Source organism: Rhipicephalus sanguineus, chromosome 2, assembly GCF_013339695.2.
Source record: "Rhipicephalus sanguineus isolate Rsan-2018 chromosome 2, BIME_Rsan_1.4, whole genome shotgun sequence".
In the NCBI taxonomy this organism is placed as follows: domain Eukaryota; kingdom Metazoa; phylum Arthropoda; class Arachnida; order Ixodida; family Ixodidae; genus Rhipicephalus; species Rhipicephalus sanguineus.
Window position 1 is genome coordinate 205,074,416 of NC_051177.1, and position 20,773 is coordinate 205,095,188.

General features: G+C 46.7%; 1 pseudogene; it reads right to left on the reverse strand.

Moving 5' to 3' along the window:
• Positions 1-871: 871 nt before the first annotated feature.
• LOC119381450 (uncharacterized) lies at positions 872-1,573 on the reverse strand (annotated as a pseudogene).
• Between the last annotated feature and the right edge of the window lie 19,200 nt (positions 1,574-20,773).

Here is a 20,773-nt window from a genome sequence, read left to right on the forward strand (position 1 = left end):
AGATAGATAGATAGATAGATAGATAGATAGATAGATAGATAGATAGATAGACAGAAGTTCCCTAAGAAATGCTTCGCATATAAAAGAAATAAAGCAGGAAGGCTTAAAATGCTTGGTAAAAGCATACTTTCATTATATTGAAATCAAAACAGCTCAAAGAAGTCAATGAACATGCAAATATGGAACTTAAAAATGTGAACATAACAGTGTATCCTGTTGGGTTAAAGCACATGTTGACGCATCAGAGGCAGAAGCTGGGCGATCTGTCCCATGACAACATATTAGCGAAAATCACCGGCATAGTGAATCACAAATATCACAGGCATAGTGAATGTTGCAGACAATAGTAAACACCTACACACAAAAACCAGTGATCACGCTGCCGTTCGTTCATTTCTCGAAACAACAGTAAATATGTACAATAACATGATACAGCAACCAGGCCAGAACTCTTCAGGGCATGAACGCTTCCAAAGCGCATTTTACAGCATCAGTGAACAATGTTGTTGACACACACTGCGATATATTTGAGTTCATGATTAAACTTGGGCGCAACGGACATGAAATACAAACGAAGAATACACGAGGACAGATACACTTCCTTTGTATCTCGTGTCCGTTGCGCCGAGTTTAATCATGAACCCATACCAACTTGCCCAACTATCAGTGTTCCTGAACGTGATATACTTGAGAATGGTTCTCATTTAAGAAGTAGCCCTAGGTCATAAAAGCCAGTGAACAGGTTAATTCAACACATGAAACTAATTTTTAAGGTCTTTAAAAAACTGGTGTAAACCTTGAAGGTCCCCATTCCTAAAAATATACACAGGCTTATTTAACATTGCACCCTCATTCGTTAGGTCTTTGACTATCAGTCAAGGTCTTTTATGAGCACACTTCTGAAATTGCTCAAATAGCAACAGACTTTAAAAACCTGTTCTGCTATATCTATCATATTGATAGGAAATGGCCTGTCCAATATGTGGAAGCTTTTAACCCTTGCAATCACTCGTTCCACATGAACGCGTGCACAAGCAATGCGACGAGTTTCTTCAACACTTTGAGCTGGCATTTGTCGCTCATGCGGCTCACGAAATGGAGGACGATACACTGTGATGCCAGGAGGCAAATAAGGGAACGTGAAACCCTTGTCCACCGTGATTGCCTCTCCTGGTTCTAATTGCTCCAGCAGGGAGCTACATTGAATTATTGTTTTGTCAGACACAGAGCACCCCAGAGACGAGACACAAAGGCTAAGTAGCCATCAGGAGTACAGCCGATGAGAGCCTTATAGGTGTTGTAGTGTTTGTAGGTCGAGAATGTTTGACGCTGTGCACTCAGTGATGATGGTCGCTGTACTCGCACTTCAGTAGCGTCCAAGACAAGACGTGTGTTCTTAAAGTTCTCAAATGATTTGGGTAGGTGCTGCCTGATTGCTTTTTGTGGTGGAATTTTCGTTAGTTTTTTTAGCTGTCTTTGCAGAAAGTTTCCCCAGGTTGCGAAAATACGGCTTACCTGACTCTCCGACAGAGTTAAGTTACGATCAAATTCTCGCCCAGACATGCCACTTCTCAGCCTCACCAGCCCCTTGAAAAACCCTGTAGCAAGATCTGTTTCTTTAGGCGTACCACGAGTTTCTGGTTCGTCTTTTTTTCCCCACCCCAGTACGACATTCTGGCTGCACTCGGTGTCAAATAGTCTAGCACGGCTTCAAATACCTCAAAGTTGGGAAAGCCTGTATAGAAGACGCTCTCTTTCGGTGAGTTTTTGATACGACTTAATGTATGTAGCTGTGACTGAACTAAATCCAGCCTCTTCTCATGCTGCACGTTGTGTTGAAACTTCTTTCTGCAGGTTGGCAACTTTTGCTTCCATCTCGAGCACAGCCTCCTTGCTTCTACTGCAGCCTTGGCATTGCTGAAGTGCAGCTCCTTGATCTGAAAAATAGCATTAGGGTCATTCCATGCCAAATCACCCAGCGTTTTTCCGACCATCACCAATATGGCTGAAAAAATTCCACGTTTTCACGGAAGCCTAAAACTCATTCTGCCCGCTTGTTCTTGCTGGGAAAAATTTTGCCGCTTATTTGTGACAGTTCATAGCTTTGCACTGATTGAGCTGGAGGGCATCGAACAACAATTTTTTGCAATTCGCCGTTAAGCGATGCAGTCAATAAAGTGGTATTAATAGCAAGCTAATGAAGCGACGTGACTCAAAAAATTATACATTTTTCAGGTAGTTCAATATTTATAGCCTTTATTGCACAAGCAAAAGTGACTGAAATTGCTGAATTTGATATCTTTTTTCCAGAAACATGCCTGGTAAAAGAGAATAAATGAAACAGGAAATTGTGGTCTGTGTGACATGCTACAAGGTAAAAATAATTTGGGTGATCAAGCTTTAAAAGTTTGTCAAGAAAGAAATTGCAAAGTTGACATTTTTTAGAAAATGCTTCACATTCAACGTCAAAAAAATCACTTGGTGGTCGGAATAAAATTATGTGTTTTAAGTCATTAGATAGCTCTGCATCCTATTTAAGTATGTGTGAAGTTACAAAAGGGTATTAATGTTTTAACGGGAGAAATATTTTTTTGAAGTACAGTATCTGCAGCGGCCTTCGTCCGCCGCAACGTAAGCTGCCCTCGGCAACCGCGACAGCGCGTCTGCAGCAGACGCGCACTCACCAGCGATGCAGACGGCAAACTTTGCATCGTCTTCAAAGCAGACGAAAAAATAAAGGAGAGGTTGTCGTCTGCGTTTCATTGCGAACAGACGTACGGTACAATGTAGCGAGAGCCTCATGTGCTACAGTCGAGCCATGGATCCTTCAGTGATGAACGCTCACATCAGGTTACCTTCATCAGCGATTTCTGGCAGTGCGCAAGGTACGTTATATTCGCAATGCCCATAGACTGTCGCGCCACCGAGCGGAATCGAGGAGCGTCCTCTCGAGGAGGGTTAGTAGACGACAAAATGGCGGCACTATGCAGTCGCTCCCTTGTTCGGCTGTGCTCTATGGCTGTGCTAGGCTCAGTGTTAACGCGCTGGCAAGAAAGGAACACTACGACTTTGCATGTTCCCTGCGTCAGTGAACAAACCGGGCCCTCCGTGACACGAGAAATCTGATTCGTTCTTGCGAGAAGCGAAGTTTTCGTGAAAATACGTGGCAACTCGCACTTTCAATGCTAGCCCACAGTGCACACATGCTATCAGCTTCGCGAGGCTTACTCTAGCCACGTAGGTAAGTTAAATGTTATCGTCTGACATATTCAGTTGAAGCTCATCCTGTTTTACTTGTATATATAATTGGTCAGTGTTTCTTGTAGTGCATGAGTCCCATAACACTGTACGCGGGAGGGAGGTCGCGCGGGCTCGCGATGTGCTCATGTATAACTGAGCGATCTCAAAAGTTGGCGATACATTAAAATAGGGCCTCTATCCTTTGTCAGCAAAGCGCTGTTAGGAATCGTGCGAGCGACGTTTCAATCATTCGAGGACGCGTCTGGTCGACGCCTTTCGTGGAGCGAACGCTTTCCATCCACGCCGTCCTTCGCCAGTGTGTTGGTGGTGTTGGGTTTCATAGCCACCGCTGCGCCGCTTGTTTTTGTACGTTTGTTGATAGGTGGCAGCACACTGCAAGCGATTTTAGGGTTGATTTGCTTGTTGACCGGTCTGAGAGCAAAACGTTCTCCGCGCCCAGACGTGAGTGGTCGAAGTCGTTCGGCGGAGGAAATTCTTCAGATTGCTTTCAGCAGTGATGTTGAAAGAAACCATCTTGACGACGAGGATTTTTCACTGGACGTAGAAGACTGTGAAAGCACCGAGAGATAGCTACGATGAACCACCAGCTGCTAACTCACGACGAGCGAGTTGCACTTCACGTCCCCTCGTGCGTTAATGTTCTTTCACGCTCGTAACTCGTAAGTCACTTTGATTGTATTTAATGTATAATATTCTTGAGCGAGATCAAAATAAAAGCATAGTTCCTCTTGTGCATTGCATGTATCACAATTGTGGATATTATGGAGCGCCGCATCGCCAACACGCTCGAGCTCGACCAGCGAAGCGAAATGGTTAGAGCGATGGAGCGTGCAGTCACGGCCACAATCCACGCCTCTCGGCGAACTTCTTCGACGTTGCGAAAAGCACACGTGCGCATTCTTTTCGATATTCATGTTTCGATCGTGCTGATCGAACCTGCAACATGCGAGTGAAGTACACACGGCTAGAGTCTCAGCATGGCTATGACACAAGCGCTACTGAATGGCATGTTAAATGCTTGTGTTCCGTTGAAGACGTAACTCCGCGTTTCCGACTGCGCAAGTAATGACGAAGGGGTATTATCACAGAACACTTATGTTTGCAAGCCATCATCAATCATCACGCGCAGCAGCGATGGCGCTACTCGCTGGCGGCCTACTACTGCGGCAAATCCGTCAGGCAGGCTCGGTACGTACTACCTCGGAGTGCCGTTCAGCTCATACGTCAATTCTAGTTCATACAGGTTTATGTAGCACGCACAGGATTTCGCAAAGCATCGTTATGCACGGTAACGGAGCTGAAATATATCCTTTCACTTCGCAGCAAATAATTAGGTGGCGAGTACTTAGCACTTTCCATGGTTTGGGAAAGTATTTTAGTCCCATATCCATTTCAGCGCAGCTCATAACTTCATCCGGTGAAAGTGGCATGGTCCGTACGTCCGCACGTCCTATCTGTTCCTATGCTAACAATCGGGTTGACCCTCCTCCTGGCGCCATCTTGAAAAGCACGGCGCGCCACCTATAGTTCGTGGGCATTGCGAATACTGTTCATAAGTAGTAATGATTTTACATATGTAGTAGATAAGTGAGAAAGAGCGCTGGTATAATTTACGCAGTACATTGGTAAAAGTATTTGTAGTATAACTGCTCAACTTTTTTTTTTACTTTCAGAATACCCAGTACTCCCTGGGACCAAAGGACTGCCACAAGACTACCCAAGTAAAGGACACATTCATATTGAGGAACGAAGCCCTGAGTGAGCACGAACGACGTCTCCTGGTGTGGCGTTCCAGAATTGACAAGGACAAATTTGAAACTGTTTGTGAGCACCACATCTTCGTTAAAAAGTTCGTCACACTGTGCGCATCGAAGATGTGTTGAGACCCATTTTCTGACCACGGTCCAAACCGTCGCGGAACGTCAGTGATAAGCCTTCACCTCGCTGCAGCAATACCCGCATTGGGGCTAGTGCCGGGAGAAAGACTATGCCCAAGTTGCAAGATTCGATGTTATCAAATGCGGGCGCCACCGGAGAGACGTAATAGCAACGTGGAAGGTAGTGACGAAGGGAACGTTTCACCCGTCACACACTATGCTGCGCCTCCAGAAATGAGTGCAATGGTTTCGAGCAGAAAACGCACATGCCACGACGATGAAGCTCTCCCGGAAACTACCAGGCGCCCTAGCGATGGCACGGATGCTCAAATCTGTGGCGTACTTGACAAAAAGACAACTTCAGTCACACTTGCGCAAGAATATTTAGAACTTCTTGAAAATGCAAGAGAACAGTTCGCGCGAGAAAACGAACGTTTGAAAAGAATTCCTCTTCTTACACTGGCGCCTCCTTCATGGCCGAGAAGAAAAGTTGCCGAGTACTTTGGTGCCTCGGAACATCAAGTCCGCATTGCTGGGAAAATTAGGCGTCACGGAGGAATCTTGTGCTCTCCGTCAGCAAAGGTGAACAGACCGCTAGACGAGAACACCAAACAAAGCATAACAAGGTTCTACGAAGATGAACTTGTATCCCTGTGCCTTCCTGGAAAGAAAGACGTTGTCCGAGGCAAGCAAAAGAGACTGTTGCTTGTCAATCTCAAGGAAGCGCACGAAGAATGAAAAAAAAAACTAACTCCAGCCTCAAGTGCGGCTTCTCAAAATTCGCCTCCCTTAGACCCGCGCATTGCTTACTTGCTGGCGCTCCGGGAACACACTCTGTTTGCGTCTGCATTTACCACCGAAATTTAAAATTGATGCTGCAATCATTGGCCATGATTGAATATCTTCTCAAGATGACTGTGTGCGACATGCACAATGAGAGCTGCATGACCGGCAAATGCAACAGTTGCCCTGGCGATTCAGCACTAAAATCGTTCATAATAAGTTCTCCTGCACTGGACCCAGATTTGGCGACAACAATTTTGGCCAATCAGTGTGCAAGTGGAGTTCGTTACCGATTAGAAACAATGCTTCTCACCACTGAGGACTTCGTGGACCGTCTTCTTGAGATGTTAAAGGATGTGAAATCTCATCATTTTGTCAGTAAGGTCCAATCTCAGCACTTTCGCAATTTGAAGACGGGTCTTACACCTGCGGAAGCTATAGTAATAATGGACTTCTCTGAAAACTACAGGTTTCTCGTCCAGAACGCACCACAGTCCCTTCATTGGGACAACTCGCAGGCAACAATACATCCCATGGTAGTCTACTCTATACCGACTGACCCTTCCGATGCTCTCCGTGTGCTATCATATGTAATGATATCAGACTGCCTCGACCACACAACTGCCGCTGTTGTGACATTTCAGCAGTTGCTTTTGAACGAACTTAAATCAGAACTTCCTTTGCTTAAACATGTACACTACTTCTGAGATGGTGCAGTTACCCAGTACAAAAACAGAAAAAAATTTTGCGAACCTCTGTCATCACAAAGAAGACTTTAATTTGGATGCAACATGGCATTTCTTCGCCACTTCACACGGGAAAAGTGCCTGCGATGGAGTCGGTGGCACTCTCAAGCGATTGGCTGCCAAGGCAAGCTTGCAAAGACCTTTTAAAAGACAAATTCTGACACCATTTGAGCTCTACGCTTGGGCATGTGAAAGCCTTTCACAGATTAAACCAATGTGGGTGTCCGAGAGCGCCATACTGAAGCGGGAAGAAGAACCGTCGTCCAGATTTGCGAGAGCTGTGCGCATTTATGGAACGTGATCTCTGCACTACTTTGAGCCGGTGTCACTTTCAGTACTGAAAGATGGCTTCACGTCTTTGTCGAGTATAGTGAACGTTACTGCTGTTAATGAGAACGCACCTGCTCTCCTGTAAAATTTGTATTCGTATTGCTCAACCTCCTCGAGCCACTAGTTTGTAGTATGATAGCTCTCAAACACCGTAGGCACCCACTCTTCCATGCAGTGAAAAATAAAAAAAAATAGTCAAGCTTCCGCCTTTGAATGTCTTGTATTGTTTTTCTCGTCTTAAAGAAAAGTCGATAACTCCTTGCCGAATAATTTCGCTGGGGGTCGCTTCGTGAGCTTATGTGCCTTTGATGCGGTACAAGGCATAATGTATTTATGCTGCCTGCACGAATAGAGTGCAAAGATTGTGAAAAGAAGTTTTTGCATTTAAAAAGGTACCTTTAGGGACTTCACACATGTTTAGTTCACACGTAGATTTCTCTAATGACATATGAGGCATATATTTAGTTGTGCCATCAAGGCTAATTTTTGAAGTCGTTTTTTTTTTTTCGTTAGCTGCCTTCGGAGTAACGTGCGCGTTTCACCTCCGCAACATTAAACCTGCCGAACCAGGGTACCGGGACAGGAAGAAAACCACGTACATAGCTTGGTCGATGCGGCCACGTGCTGGGTCGTATCCTCATGTAGCGGCACTCTTTACGAGCCCTGCCTCTGCTATATTGAATGATCTGGGTAATGGTCCACAATATATATATATATATATATATATATATATATATATATATATATATATATATATATATATATATATATATATATATATTGTCACGTGGTCGTCGAAGGCAGCAGCAGTCAGCACGTCCGAGATGAAACTCTTTATTAGGCTGAACTTGTGGCGGGGAAAATGAAACTCCAGCTACAGCAATAAACTGATAGCGGCGAACAGAGCGTCGACCGTCCATCAACTGACAAGTGGTCAAGCGCGTCGGCTTTTATACAGGCGCTATCGAACTTTCCAGCGATATCGCTGGTTGCGGCGTTATCTCTAGACAAAGCTGGAACATTCATGTGCGGCGCGCAATCGTAACAAAACGATCTACTGCAATCGGGAAGCTTCTCGAACACTGCTTCGCGGACAGCGTCGAGCGTTGATAACCGTCCTTGCTGGTCAAACCCGAATACATCAAAATAAAACAAGAAGTGGGCGTGGGATTGCCCCCTCTGAAAAAGCATCGTCCCGATGCCTGTGAAAGAACAAAGAAGAGAAAAAGAACAAGTGCATACATAAATAAATTACAATAACAAAGGAAAAAGAGTCCCCAGGTTCGCTAACGCGCAAAAAACTGCTTAAGGCGCACGACATGGACGACTTCAGGTCGTGCGCGGCGTCGCTGGGAGTTTGTAATGCCGTCCGGGATGACCTCGTAGTCAACAGCGCCGAGACGTCGAAGAACCTTGTATGGCCCGAAGTATCGCCGAAGGAGTTTTTCGCTAAGCCCACGTCGGCGTATCGGCGTCCAGACCCAAACACGGTCGCCGGGCTGGTATTCCACGAACCGTCGTCGAAGATTGTAGCGACGGCTGTCGGTGTACTGCTGGGTCTTGATGCGCAGGCGGGCGAGCTGTCGAGGTTTTCTTCGTCGGTGACGTTCGGTAGCATGGCGTCGAGCGTCGTCGCCGGGCTTCTTCCGTAGACCAACATGTACGGCGTCATCTGCGTCGTTTCTTGGACGGCGGTGTTGTAAGCGAAGGTCACGTACGGGAGGACGGCGTCCCACGTCTTGTGCTCAACGTCGACGTACATGGCCAGCATGTCGGCGATGGCCTTATTTAGACGCTAGTTGAGGCAATTGGTCTGTGGGTGGTAGGCGGTGGTGCGGCGGTGGCTGGTCTCGCTGTATTTGAAGATCGCCTGAGTTAGGTCCGCAGTAAAGGCGGTACTTCTGTCTGTGATGAGGACCTCTGGGGCGCCAAGACGCAAGACGATGTTCTCAGGTATTGGGGTAGTCGTCGTAGCTTCGTCAGTATCTGAAAAGGCAAACGCATCGCTGACGGCCAAGATTTCTTCGATGTACGCAATTGTCGTACCCCTGCTTAGGTGCCTCTATTCTTGGCTGAAGTTCGTTAACATCACGCTTCCTTTTCCTTCATGCAACCGAGCAATGCCCCTCGCGACGCAAATGTCACGGTCTAGTAGCAAACGCTGATCGCTCTCGATGACACCTTCGATGTCTCCAGCTTTTTCGGTCTTGACGGGAATTATGACGCTGGAGCGAGGCGGGATGGTAACTTGATTCTCGAGCACGTTCAGGGCATGGTGACATGGATTCGTATACGGCGGTGTCGTTTTGTCCGACGATAGGGTTATCGACTTGGTTCTTAAGTCGATGACGGCACCGTGATGGTTTAAGAAATCCATGCCAAGTATGACGTCCCTGGAGCAGTGTTGCAAGATTACGAAACTCGCAGGATACGTGCGATTATTGATTGTTACTCTTGCTGTGCAGACTCCAGACGGCGTTACTAGATGGCCTCCAGCGGTACGGATTTCGGGGCCTTCCCAAGCAGTCTTAACTTTCTTCAACTTCGTGGCGAAAGGCCCACTGATGACGCAATAGTCGACTCCAGTGTCGGCGAGAGCGGTGACGTTGTGGCCGTCAATGAGAATGTCGAGGTCGCTAGTTCGTCGTCTTGCGTTGCGGTTGGGTCGCGGCGTCGGGTCACGGTTGCGTCGGTTTGTTCCGCTGCTTCGACGTTGCGTCGTCAGGTCTTCCTCGGGCCGTGAAGTTTCGACGTCAGGGCTTCGTTCGGCTTGCAGCGTGTTCTTTAGATTCTGTTGCGGCGTTGTCGTCGGCGGCGGAGGATCTTCGGTAGTTCGTGGTACAGCAACCGCACCTCAATCGGTTGCTGCCCCTAGTTTTCCGGGTACGGGCTAGGCGACCGGCCCCGGTTTGGGCCAGTGTACTGCCGGCGGTGCGGTGACATGTAGCGGCCGGGCGACGGCGAGCCGGAAGGTCGTCCTTCTTGCCACTGTGTTCCGGTGAGGTAGTCGTCGATGTCGCGAGGCCGTTCGCCTGGCTGCGGGCGCGGCGCGTTAACGGCGAATCCGTGTAGCCCCCATCTGTCGGTACTGGCATCGGCGGTACGTGTGGCCGGCCTCCCCGCAGTGGTAGCAGAGCGGGCGGTTATCAGGGGCGCGCCAAACGTCGGTCTTCCTCGGCGTGTATCGCTGGCCGGCTGGCTGGCGGTATGACGTCGGTGGTGGCGGCGGTGTTGCCTCGCGGCGCAACAGCTGGGCCGGCGCGGCGTCTTGGCGTGGTCGAGGAGGGGGGGCGTTGCGTCGGGCTGCAGCAGCATCACTCATTGCTTGCAGCTGCGGCTGCGCTGACTCAGGGACGCCCAGGGACTGCTGGATTTCCTGTCGGACGATGTCTGCGATCGAGGCATCTTGAGCCTGGCACGACGGGAACATTCGACGAAGTTCTTCGCGCACTACGGCCCTTATGGTCTCGCGCAGATCGTCGGAGCCGATAGCTTGAACCGCTGTGCTATCTTGGGTCAAGCGGCGGTTGTATTGCCGGGTGCGCATTTCCAATGTGCTCTCGATTGTTGTGCCCTCGGAGACAAATTCCTGGACTGTCTAGGAAAGCTATGAACTGTCACAAATAAGCGGCAAAATTTTTCCCAGCAAGAACAAGCGGGCAGAATGAGTTTTAGGCTTCCATGAAAACGTGGAAATTTTTTCAGCCATATTGGTGATGGTCGGAAAAACGCTGGGTGATTTGGCATGGAATGACCCATTAGTACTATATTTATATAATGCTGGCATCGAGCATGTATTAAGTATAAACTGAAACTGTTCCAATGGTATCAGCCAAAATTAAGATAACTCTACGTGGTGCCTCACTTATGCAACAGTACCATGCATTGGCCTCTTGTGCAAGGCAATGCTGCTGGCAATGTAGCGTTATAAGGGAAATGTATATAACAGGAAAACGAAGGAACACTGACTACAAATCTTTCGACGCACATAAAATGACAGATGCACTGCACCCTTTCACGTTGAGTGAAGAACCTCTGTTGACACAGAGAGAGAAAGACAAGGAAAGCCTAGGAGGTCAACCAGATGAACATCCAGTTCTGTACCTGCGCAGGGGAGAAGAAGTAACAGAGTAAAAGAAGAGAAGAAGAGATTATTTACTCGCACCTTATCAGGCATCGAATTTCTCAAGTTATTTTTCAGGTCCTTTGATTTAAAAAACAAAAAAAAACATATGAAAGCATGAGTAACTTGGTGGGTTGGTGATGGATGAGTTCAAGCATCCAGAAACTTAGTCCTTTTAAAGGTTCGACCGTCCATTTGGCTCAGCAAGCTATGGGATCTTATAGGGCATAAAAAGCGTCGCATAACACGAAAGTGAAACGTGTTTTCACAGAAGTAGTGCTTAATGTGTAGTGATATATGAGAGCTTGTACAGTGTCTATCGGTGTTTGGCACCTATAGCACCGTTATACGTAGATGCACCCATGTTGACACCTAGTGGCACATCTCTATCGCGACGACTAACGCCCATGACCATGATTTAACCGTTGTGGTAGCTGAAGTTTTTAACATATATATACCTGGACGCAGCCTATCGTGAATACCGCGTAAAGATGACATCGACAAGCACATAACAAACACTGGTACTTGATATGCACTTCTTCAAAGGGTCGTCAATGAAGGCGGGAAACTGCACGGTCTGCGCTCCCAAGTAACAGGGTACCACACTGCGCTTCAGCAACACAGGAGGCAGAGGCTCGCAGCTCTAGCCACGAACGCGCGCAGGCGTTCCACGTCCCGCTAACCCCTGTCTTGCTCCACCCAGGCACGACATCCATAGGTCGGCATCGTTGCCTTTCTGCAGCGCTTACTGCAGCGGTCTCATTAATCGGTGCTATCGCAATCGAAGCAGTCGGCGGCAAAACACCATTGGTGCATGTGGAAGCTGCACTACTCGACAAGCCGGCACCGCCATCACACGAAGCAATGAACGTAACTGCGTCTAGGGTGACTCCCCAATGCTAGCGTGGCCAGTGTTTTTCACTGGTATCGAGACGCTTTTACCATGGCCTTCTCATCGCAGACCAGGAGGTCGTAGGTTCAATTCCGGGCGAGCCAACTTTTTTCTAAGTTTTTTCTTTCTTATTCGTTGGCGTCCATTTTATCAACATAATATCCGTGACAGAAATACGTCACTAAAGTCTTGGTGGACCCCGGCATCAAAACACCTTCGTGTTAAAATGGGTACATTTCAGAGGAAGTGCCCGCTGGCCGTCACGCACTTCATTCTCTCAAGATGGTACACGTCAGTGGCGTAGCCAGGGAATGGCACACCCAACCTGTGCCCCCTCCTCCCCCCCCCCCCCCCCACCGAAATGTTTTTCACCATGGCATACAGAGCACGAAATGACACTCGACCACATCTGTCTGCCCGGCCCCCACTTCAGATCAAGGAGGCCTGCGCCCCTGCTACGTGTAATATCTTGAACGGACCATTTTCGACATCTGCAGAGCCCAGCATCTCTCTGTCGTCCCCAGGCCTTATGTCGTCTGCCAGGGTGTCTTGGGATGCACATGATGTTCCTGAGGATCAAGACATTTTAAGCAAGTGCCACAAAAGCATAAACTGAAACATCGCACTGTAAAAAAATGCGTTATTGCTAGTTGTTATTTGCCTAGTTGTAAGCCTGCCTGTTCTAATGAGAACTTTCCGACAATGAGTCATGTTTGATTACAATAACTTTCTTTTTCTTACCAAGAAGCTAGGAAGAGACCACGCGCTATATTGGGGGTGCGTTCCTAATGTTGGCGAACGTCACAAGGTGGAAAAGGAAATCAGAGTGCACCTAATAAAATCATGCCGCACTATTACCTTTGACAGTCTGGGGTGCATGGGCTCGACCTGAATCGGCGTTCTCCCGTCGCTCCACTCCTCGTTCAGTGGCCCCTGCAGTTTTTCAAATAAGACGAATGTGAGGGAAAACAAGAAGAGAACTGGACGGGTGAGCCGAGCGACTCGAGCTTGCTGCCGCTTTTAGCGAATGAACTCGCGTAATGAACACGCGAAGCATCGGAAAAGCCGTACTTTCAATCGTCATCAACTCGTCGCGAAGAATGTCAAAGCTTCACACGACGCGAATGCGCTCCGAAAAAAATGTAAATGCTTGTGCCATACCGGTGTCACACGGGCACTCTTAATCGCGATGAACGCCGATCCGGGCTAGATTTGATTAGCACTATCTGCTGCTACACGGTCATATTTAAACGTGATCAGGCTTTATTGGGATCAAGACGATCGTGACCTGTGCAATTAAAAGTACCTGTGTGACACCCGTATAACTCGCCGTGTCACTCGGTTTGAGTACGCGTGGTGCATGCCTCGCGCACAAATCATTTGCTGTTGTTGTGTGCACCCATATATATATAGCAAGTGCGCGCGAACACGCAGGTTCTATGTACGTACGGGCTGTTTCGCACTTAGGGGAAAACTCGGAGCACGTTGCAAAGCGCTCCGAGTTTTCCCTTAAGTGTGAAACCGCCTGTACATGTGCAACGACAACAAACTAGGCTTACCTTCCATGTGCTGCCGTTTCAACCAGCGGCCGTGTCGTCGCACAGCTGCGTCTCCAGGAGTACGTGTGTACGTGAAGACCGTCGGAACGTAATCAGGGTGCTTCACCAAATTAGACGGCCGGCGTAGAAAGGAAAAAGAACGCCGTCAACGGTGACACATAAAATTTAAAAAAAAAGATAAGAAGAAGAACACTTGCCTGAGATAAAATGCGCGCTACAAAGGCGCGAGTGTTCTTTTGGCTCCCATGACGAACGGTCGGGATTCATGCGTCTGACAGCCGCAATCCACGCTGCTCTCCTGGCCGCCTTATTCTTGCTCGGAAATCTAAAGAAACTAACCATGTTTTTCCCGTAAAAATAATTTGTGCAGCCGTACACAACACAGTGAGTAGGCATTGCTGAAAAGGCAGCCACGGCATCAGTCGCCTCTTAATCCTGCCGGCAGAAAGCGGTTTTGGCGCTTTGTTTTCCATCCAAGTAGAGGGCGCGCCTAGCGAGCGGTTTTTCCGCGAGTGCGCACAACTATTTTGCAAATGGTCAATTGTTGGGACATTTTCACATGTGTACGGAAGACGCTACGACTTCACACGGTTAAACGTTAACCGTTGGTTATTTTGATGGACTACACGTCGTGGCGATCCCCGGATCCCCAGCCGTTCTTCCACGTCAGGTTACTATACATTTTTCGCTCATGTTTCGGCTACAGTTTCAAGCGTGCAGCGAGCGTCTGTGATTATCCTGAAAAGCCTGCTTGTCGGCATTTACGTGACAACGGCTTGAGTGCTCTATGCAATGTGTGCGGCGTCTGCGCGCGAGGCTTAGCGTGAGTTAGCATGTTGCCGTAGCCCTGCTTTAACCCTTTGAGACGCCATGTACCCAATTGTGTACACCACTTATTTTTGCTAGTTGTATCAACTGGTGGCTAAGGAAGGGCTACATACATTGAGCTTTGGACGAATTGAACCTTATGCATCACAAATTTCTCTTTATTTAACTTTATATTGCAGCGTGCCGTTGCATATAATCAGTTTGCTGGAGGCACTAGGTGGCGTCTGAAAGGGTTAGAAGAACGTCGTACGGGTGTGTCTAGTGCTTATTGCTAGAAAAGTTGGTGTGACATGCTGCAAATTTACAGCACAAGATACGCTGACAAGGCATCCGTACATCGCTAGTGTGTTTTTGTCCTTTCATGCTGTTTATTTTTCAGCTTGTCCTGTAAATTCATGCTCGTGCCCTAGGTCCCTATCTCTCCGTCTCGACCTAGTAGCTTTTTCTTGTGTTACCTACAGTATGTATCTCTATTAATGTGCCCAGTTTACAGTTTCGCGATTTTAATCTGACCCACTTAATCGTGGCATCAGCGTGTTCTTCCACTACAAGCGCGTGCTCGCAAGTTATGTGGTTGATTCTATATAGGGTTGTGCGAATATTCGAAATTTTCAAATAACGAATCGAATAGCATCCTATACGATTCGCTACTCAAATCGAATATTACATATTCGAATAGAAATGCCGGGTATTTATTCAATAGTTTTCCAATAATAAGCACCGACGAGAGATCCCCAAAACAACGAAACTTTGGAACAAGTAAAGGCGATTTTTCTTTTAATCACTAGATTTTTCAATGTGCATGCTGCCCGAGTTTTTACAAGACTGCCGACGCTATATTAATTACTGGATCAAGGCATTTTTTTTTCTTCTGAAAACTGTACTCTTACTCGAATTGTAGTATGCTGCAGCTGTATCACAATAACCACTTTCTGTCTTCATCTTGTAATAACCGGAGGTGGACTGCATTCAGCAACATGAATAACAACAGACAAAACTGTTGCGTTTTCATAGATTACTCTTGCACTGATTACAAACTTTCAATGCTGAGGGTCCATGTTGTGACGAATTGTTTATCAATGTTTAAATGCATCTTTAATTGTATTCGTGGTGTTCGTTACAAAATTGTTTACTTTTTGTGTCTCCATTTTATTTAAGTACAGGCGACAGTGGACTACTGTAGTAACTGCTGTAAGAGAGCTCATCTCACATTATTGGATGAGGTATTTTGAGTCTGTTAAAAGTACCTAATGTTCTTTGGTGCAGGTTTATGAATATTTGTTTCAAATAAAATCTTGTGGAGTTTTAGGACTGTTTTGAAAGTAGTTGTCTTAGTATTCGAACACCATTCGATTTGGTGTTGTCGGTATTCGATTCGTATTCTATACGGCTCCCAAATTCACTATTGGCACACCACTGCTTCTATTTGCTGGCCGTTCAATTCATCGGAAAGCAGCTACCCCTCATAGGGGCAGTGAGAGGGTGCTCACTTTTGAATTATACTATATCGAAAAATGGCTTAGGGGGCATTTACGAAATGCTTGTTAGTGTTCAAAGCTACAACGAATTGCCATCAAGCTGATGTGGCTTTTGTATCAAAATAGTACATCATGCAAGCTGCGCAAAGTGATGTAGGTAACTGCAGCATTTTTTAAATGTGAATGCATTTCTTAGTCGGGGGTTGTCCTGCGTCCCTGGCCGGCGTGCGCACAGGTGTTATCTCTCCGCGCGCGCTCCTCCTCGCCCCTAGCAACAGCTGCGCCACGCCTAGCAACCGGAGCAGGTGGTGAGCGGCGGAGGGTAAGGGAGAGGAGGAGTGTACCTGGTGAGGGCGCTCACATCGCGGAGCTCGCTCGGCGGAGAGAGAGCTCGGGCGCTCCTCCTCTCCACGCTCGGACCTATATATATCATGCAGAGAGCGCGCGCTTTGGTGTCTTCATAGCGATGGAAGTCGGTGAAGTCGAATCTCTCGCGGCAACGATGCCACTAGGACGAAGTGTAACACAATGCAACTCGAGCATTACGCCTCTACGTGCACACTCTCGTCTCTCTTGCCCCGCCACGGTGGTCTAGTGGTTATGGCGCTCGACTGCTTACACGAAGGTCGCGGGATCGAATCCCGGCCGGGGCGGCTGCATTTTCGATGGAAGCGAAAATGTCTGAGGCCCGTGTACTTAGATTTAGGTGCACGTTAAAGAACCCCAGGTGGTCAAAATTTCCGGAGCCCTCCACTACGGCGTCTCTCATAATCATATCGTGGTTTTGGGACGTTAAACCCCAGATATTATTATTATTACTCTCGTCTCTCTTCATAAATTAATCGCACACTCATCGGGTGCACCCAAATGCATTCGCATTTCCTCACGATCGCCTTCGGGGAGGTGCGGGTTTTTTTATGTTAGTTGTAACTGCCTGCCTTGCTGCTTATAAATATTTCTTTGAGATGGTGAATGACAAGAAGTCTGATAAACAAGAATGTTATATTGGAAGATATGCTGTAGGCGTTGCAATAAATTGATTCAAGATTCAGCAGCTCGTGCAGTTTATTGCACCAGTTGGGTCCTGAGTCCTTCCAAGAGGCAGGCAAGGGCAGAATGCAAATGCATAATTCCAGCTACGGCCAGCCTCGATACAACATTTATGGGAACTTACACCCATAAGTTCTCTAGAGAGAAAAGTGACAGGTTTTTCAACTGCAGCGACCAGAGCTGTGTACCACCTTGGGCAGTGGATCTAGCTCTGGTCACTTAGCCGAATTTCAGCTGGAAGTCGTTGCAGCGGGTTCAAACTGGGAGACATTTCCAGGTGTATTCTGGAAATGGAAATCAAATCTACGTAGATTTTTTTCCAGCTGCAGCCTGCCTGCATTCCCGCTGAATTATGTAACCAGAAATTTCATCCAGTGAATTTTTTCCCAACTGGGTGGAATTTCCGGTTCCATAATCCAGCTGGAAGTAAAAACTTTTTCACGTGGGATATCTTACGCATTAATTGGAATACAGCAAACTGTCCCAAACGGTTATGTGTTAAATGCACTATATGACGTTTCTTACAACCAAAAGTTTACTAGTGCACTAATGGAGCCGATTCGATTATCTCAGTTGGCTTTTTGAACTTGGAATCTCTATCGTGATCTGGTTCGATTGCTATAAAAAAGTGCACCGCGTGACATCGACGTAAATATTGCAGTGCTGAGAATGAGCGGACGGGACTTTTTTAAATCGGTCAAACGAACTTTTGAGATATTCAATTGGTAATTATCAAGGTTTGCTCGATGATCGGTGCGTACGTAGACGGAGCGTGCAGCAGCTCATCGTACGAGCCTGTCGGCAGCACAATTTTCTTTCGCTCCCCCTTGTCCAAGGACACCACGCACTCAACGCCTGCCATGCTTCTCGATCAGAATCACCGAGAGAAAGCAATCGCGGGTACTCGATCGGTGCGAAGCGTGAAACGAAACCAAACATACACAAAACGTGTTTCACATGACGCAGCGTTGCCTGATTGGAAAATCTTGATTCCAGCTCCATAATAATAATAATAATAATAATAATAATAATAATAATAATAATAAAGAACTAAGGACCGTATTGATAAACAAATCTTAACCTTATTTTATGGTTCCCCCAAGTTTCTGTACACTACGTGTGATATAACGCAAAAACAGTAATAGGCTAAAAGATATAAAGAAGCTCGTTTGTATATTCCAGTCTACTTTATCAAACGCCCTAAATGCACAAAACTGATAAGGAAAAGGCGAAATAAGGATAAGGTTGGTTTGTGAACACGGGCCTAAGACAGCCCCTGTTCCAAGAAAGCCCCCCGATAAGGAAAAGGCGAGATAAGGATAAGGTTGGTTTGTGAACACGGGCCTAAGACAGCCCCTGTTCCAAGAAAGCCCCAACTTCGAGGCGTAAGAAATCTGAACTTTTGGGATGCAGCGATAAAAAACACACGGATAGATATTGGACACGATAGTCGCTGTTGCGATTCTTACGTAATCTTAGATCGGTTTACCGTCGGGGTTGGCGTGAAATCATCACGTTACTACCCTAACGTTACGGCGTTACACCACTGTCACCACCGCGGAAGCTCAGTGGCCTAGCGAGAGTGCACGTCTTAACGAGCGCATCCTGACGCATACGATGTGCAACATCGCTGGCCGCCCTGCAAGATTTCCCTCTTTGTGAGCCGCCAAACTCGGGGTTTACTGGTTTGCCCGCAACGGTAAGTTACAGCGGTACTCCGCTTTCGTCGTACTATTAAAGCGATAGCGTTAGAGTTCGTTTCGCAGAAATTCCGGCGTCGGTGACGGCGTCGTTGGTTGTGAGCGAAAAATCAGCCGTGACCGAAAAATTGAGAAAGCTGCAAATAAAGTAAAATAATAAAAAAACTTCGGTCCGAGTAAGAATCTAATCCGGGCCGTTCTGAGTGGGAAGCAGCTGCCCTAACACAAAGCCACAGCGATTCTTTTTTTCTTTATTACAGGGAAGAAAACAGTTGCCATTAGAGTGAAACTTCAACTTCAAACTAGTCATCAGGCATATTTAAACATAAATCAAACATGCGAATCCACACTATAGCGTCACTAGAACGTTCATATAATATCCCTCTTATTTGAGTTACTTGTTCCTGGAAGATGTTTTTTGTTGGAATGTGGAGGTTCAGCATTTCTATCCAGCAGTCTTGCTCTCCTGAGACCATGAAGACCAATAAGACAGATTAGGTCATATGGTAATGTCCTGTCCTTTGTCACATCAAGGTACCTAATGCTTACAGGATTGATTTCAAAGTCCTTTTTCAGCGTTCGTTGCAGAACATCCCAAAAAACATTGCATCACAGCAATCAATGAAACAGTGATCAATAGTCTCAGGCTTTTTACACAGTCTACAATTTTGCTCAGGGAACAAAAAGTCCTTTAGTCCTTTGCCACGTTTTCACAGGAAGAGTACCAGTGTGCATCTTGAAAAAGAAACTCTTTGCTCCTGGAGACCTGCACATTTTTTTTACTCGAGTAAATACATCAGACAGTTGTCGATCTTCAAACGCAGCTCGATAAAGTGGCATTGGAAAGCAAACATCGATAACATTCCTCGCCAACTCTTTCCGGCTCACGCTAAATAAATAGGTTATTGAAAATCTCGATTGCATAAATAGTATAGCATCAACAATTTCTTTTTGAAACCCATAGAGCGAACAATTTTCCGCAAATGATGACGCTGTAAGGGACGGTAGATGAAGTGAGAGATGGCGTATCACTTCTCGTAAAAACGGCTGTGTCACATCACAAAAGTAAATGAAACTTGCGACTAGTTGCCATGTAAACAAATGAGCAAGTCCACCACCACCCCATGGGAACCAATGAGGCGAGATAACTTGTTTCCGCTCGAAAGCCACGGTGATTCTTGAAACTGCTTTGGAAAAATGCACTATATAAATGTCATGTAGTGGAAGAAGAGTCTTTGCGCATTTATTATTGCGTGGCAGAAGCGTACAATCCTGTCAGACGTCAAAAGATGCGAATTGCACGAGGGGGTGTTTTCAAGGCCCACCCATTACAAACGTTCAGAGTTGGTGATTTAAAGCCGCTCACCCATTACAAAAGGCACACACATTACTGCGCGTATTCCCTTAAGACTACGTAGTGGGTGCATCGCAACATTGGAAGTATCACGCGCATGATTCCTACTGGTTTAAAGCATTCGACCGATTATGGAGCACACTTTAGTGCGCGCGTTCTGTTACTCACACGTAGCGGGTGTACTAGGGGCCGGAAATCGCTATCGCGTTCAACTCTTGAAGACGATGCTTAAGGGTCCCCCAATTTTTTAAAGACGATAGTCTTTCTCGGGGTATCTCAACGCAGAAATTTTGGTCTGTCTTTCTGTCTGTCACACGATTCAGCCACCCGGCCAAAGTTTAAACACTTTCTTAACGACTGCCCATATTGAACTGGTAGCTGCGTTCATACTTATGAGCATTGTCGATCAAAAAGCAAATATTACGCATATCTCAGGTGCAACATCAATACGTAAGTGACATAACTGTAAAGACCCTAGTGTTTCTTAGTCTGCGTCGCATTTTCAGCGCAGCCTATCGTCATTCGACATTTGCAGCGAAGCACGCAGATACGCAGCCAAGTTTTATTATTGCGAAAACCGGCGTCTGGATTTTTAGAAAAAAATACAATACTGCAGTAGCTGTTTTTTCCCGCGGCAAGTTGGTGCCTCCTAGGTGTTCCAGCGCTTCAGCTATCGCCTCAAATGACTGTCACTTGACCTGTCCTACCTTTTCCCAAAGAATCGTCGCTAAATCGCGAGCGGTGCATTGTGCATATTCGCGTAGGCGACTTCAGTTCTCTCATCTAAACGGA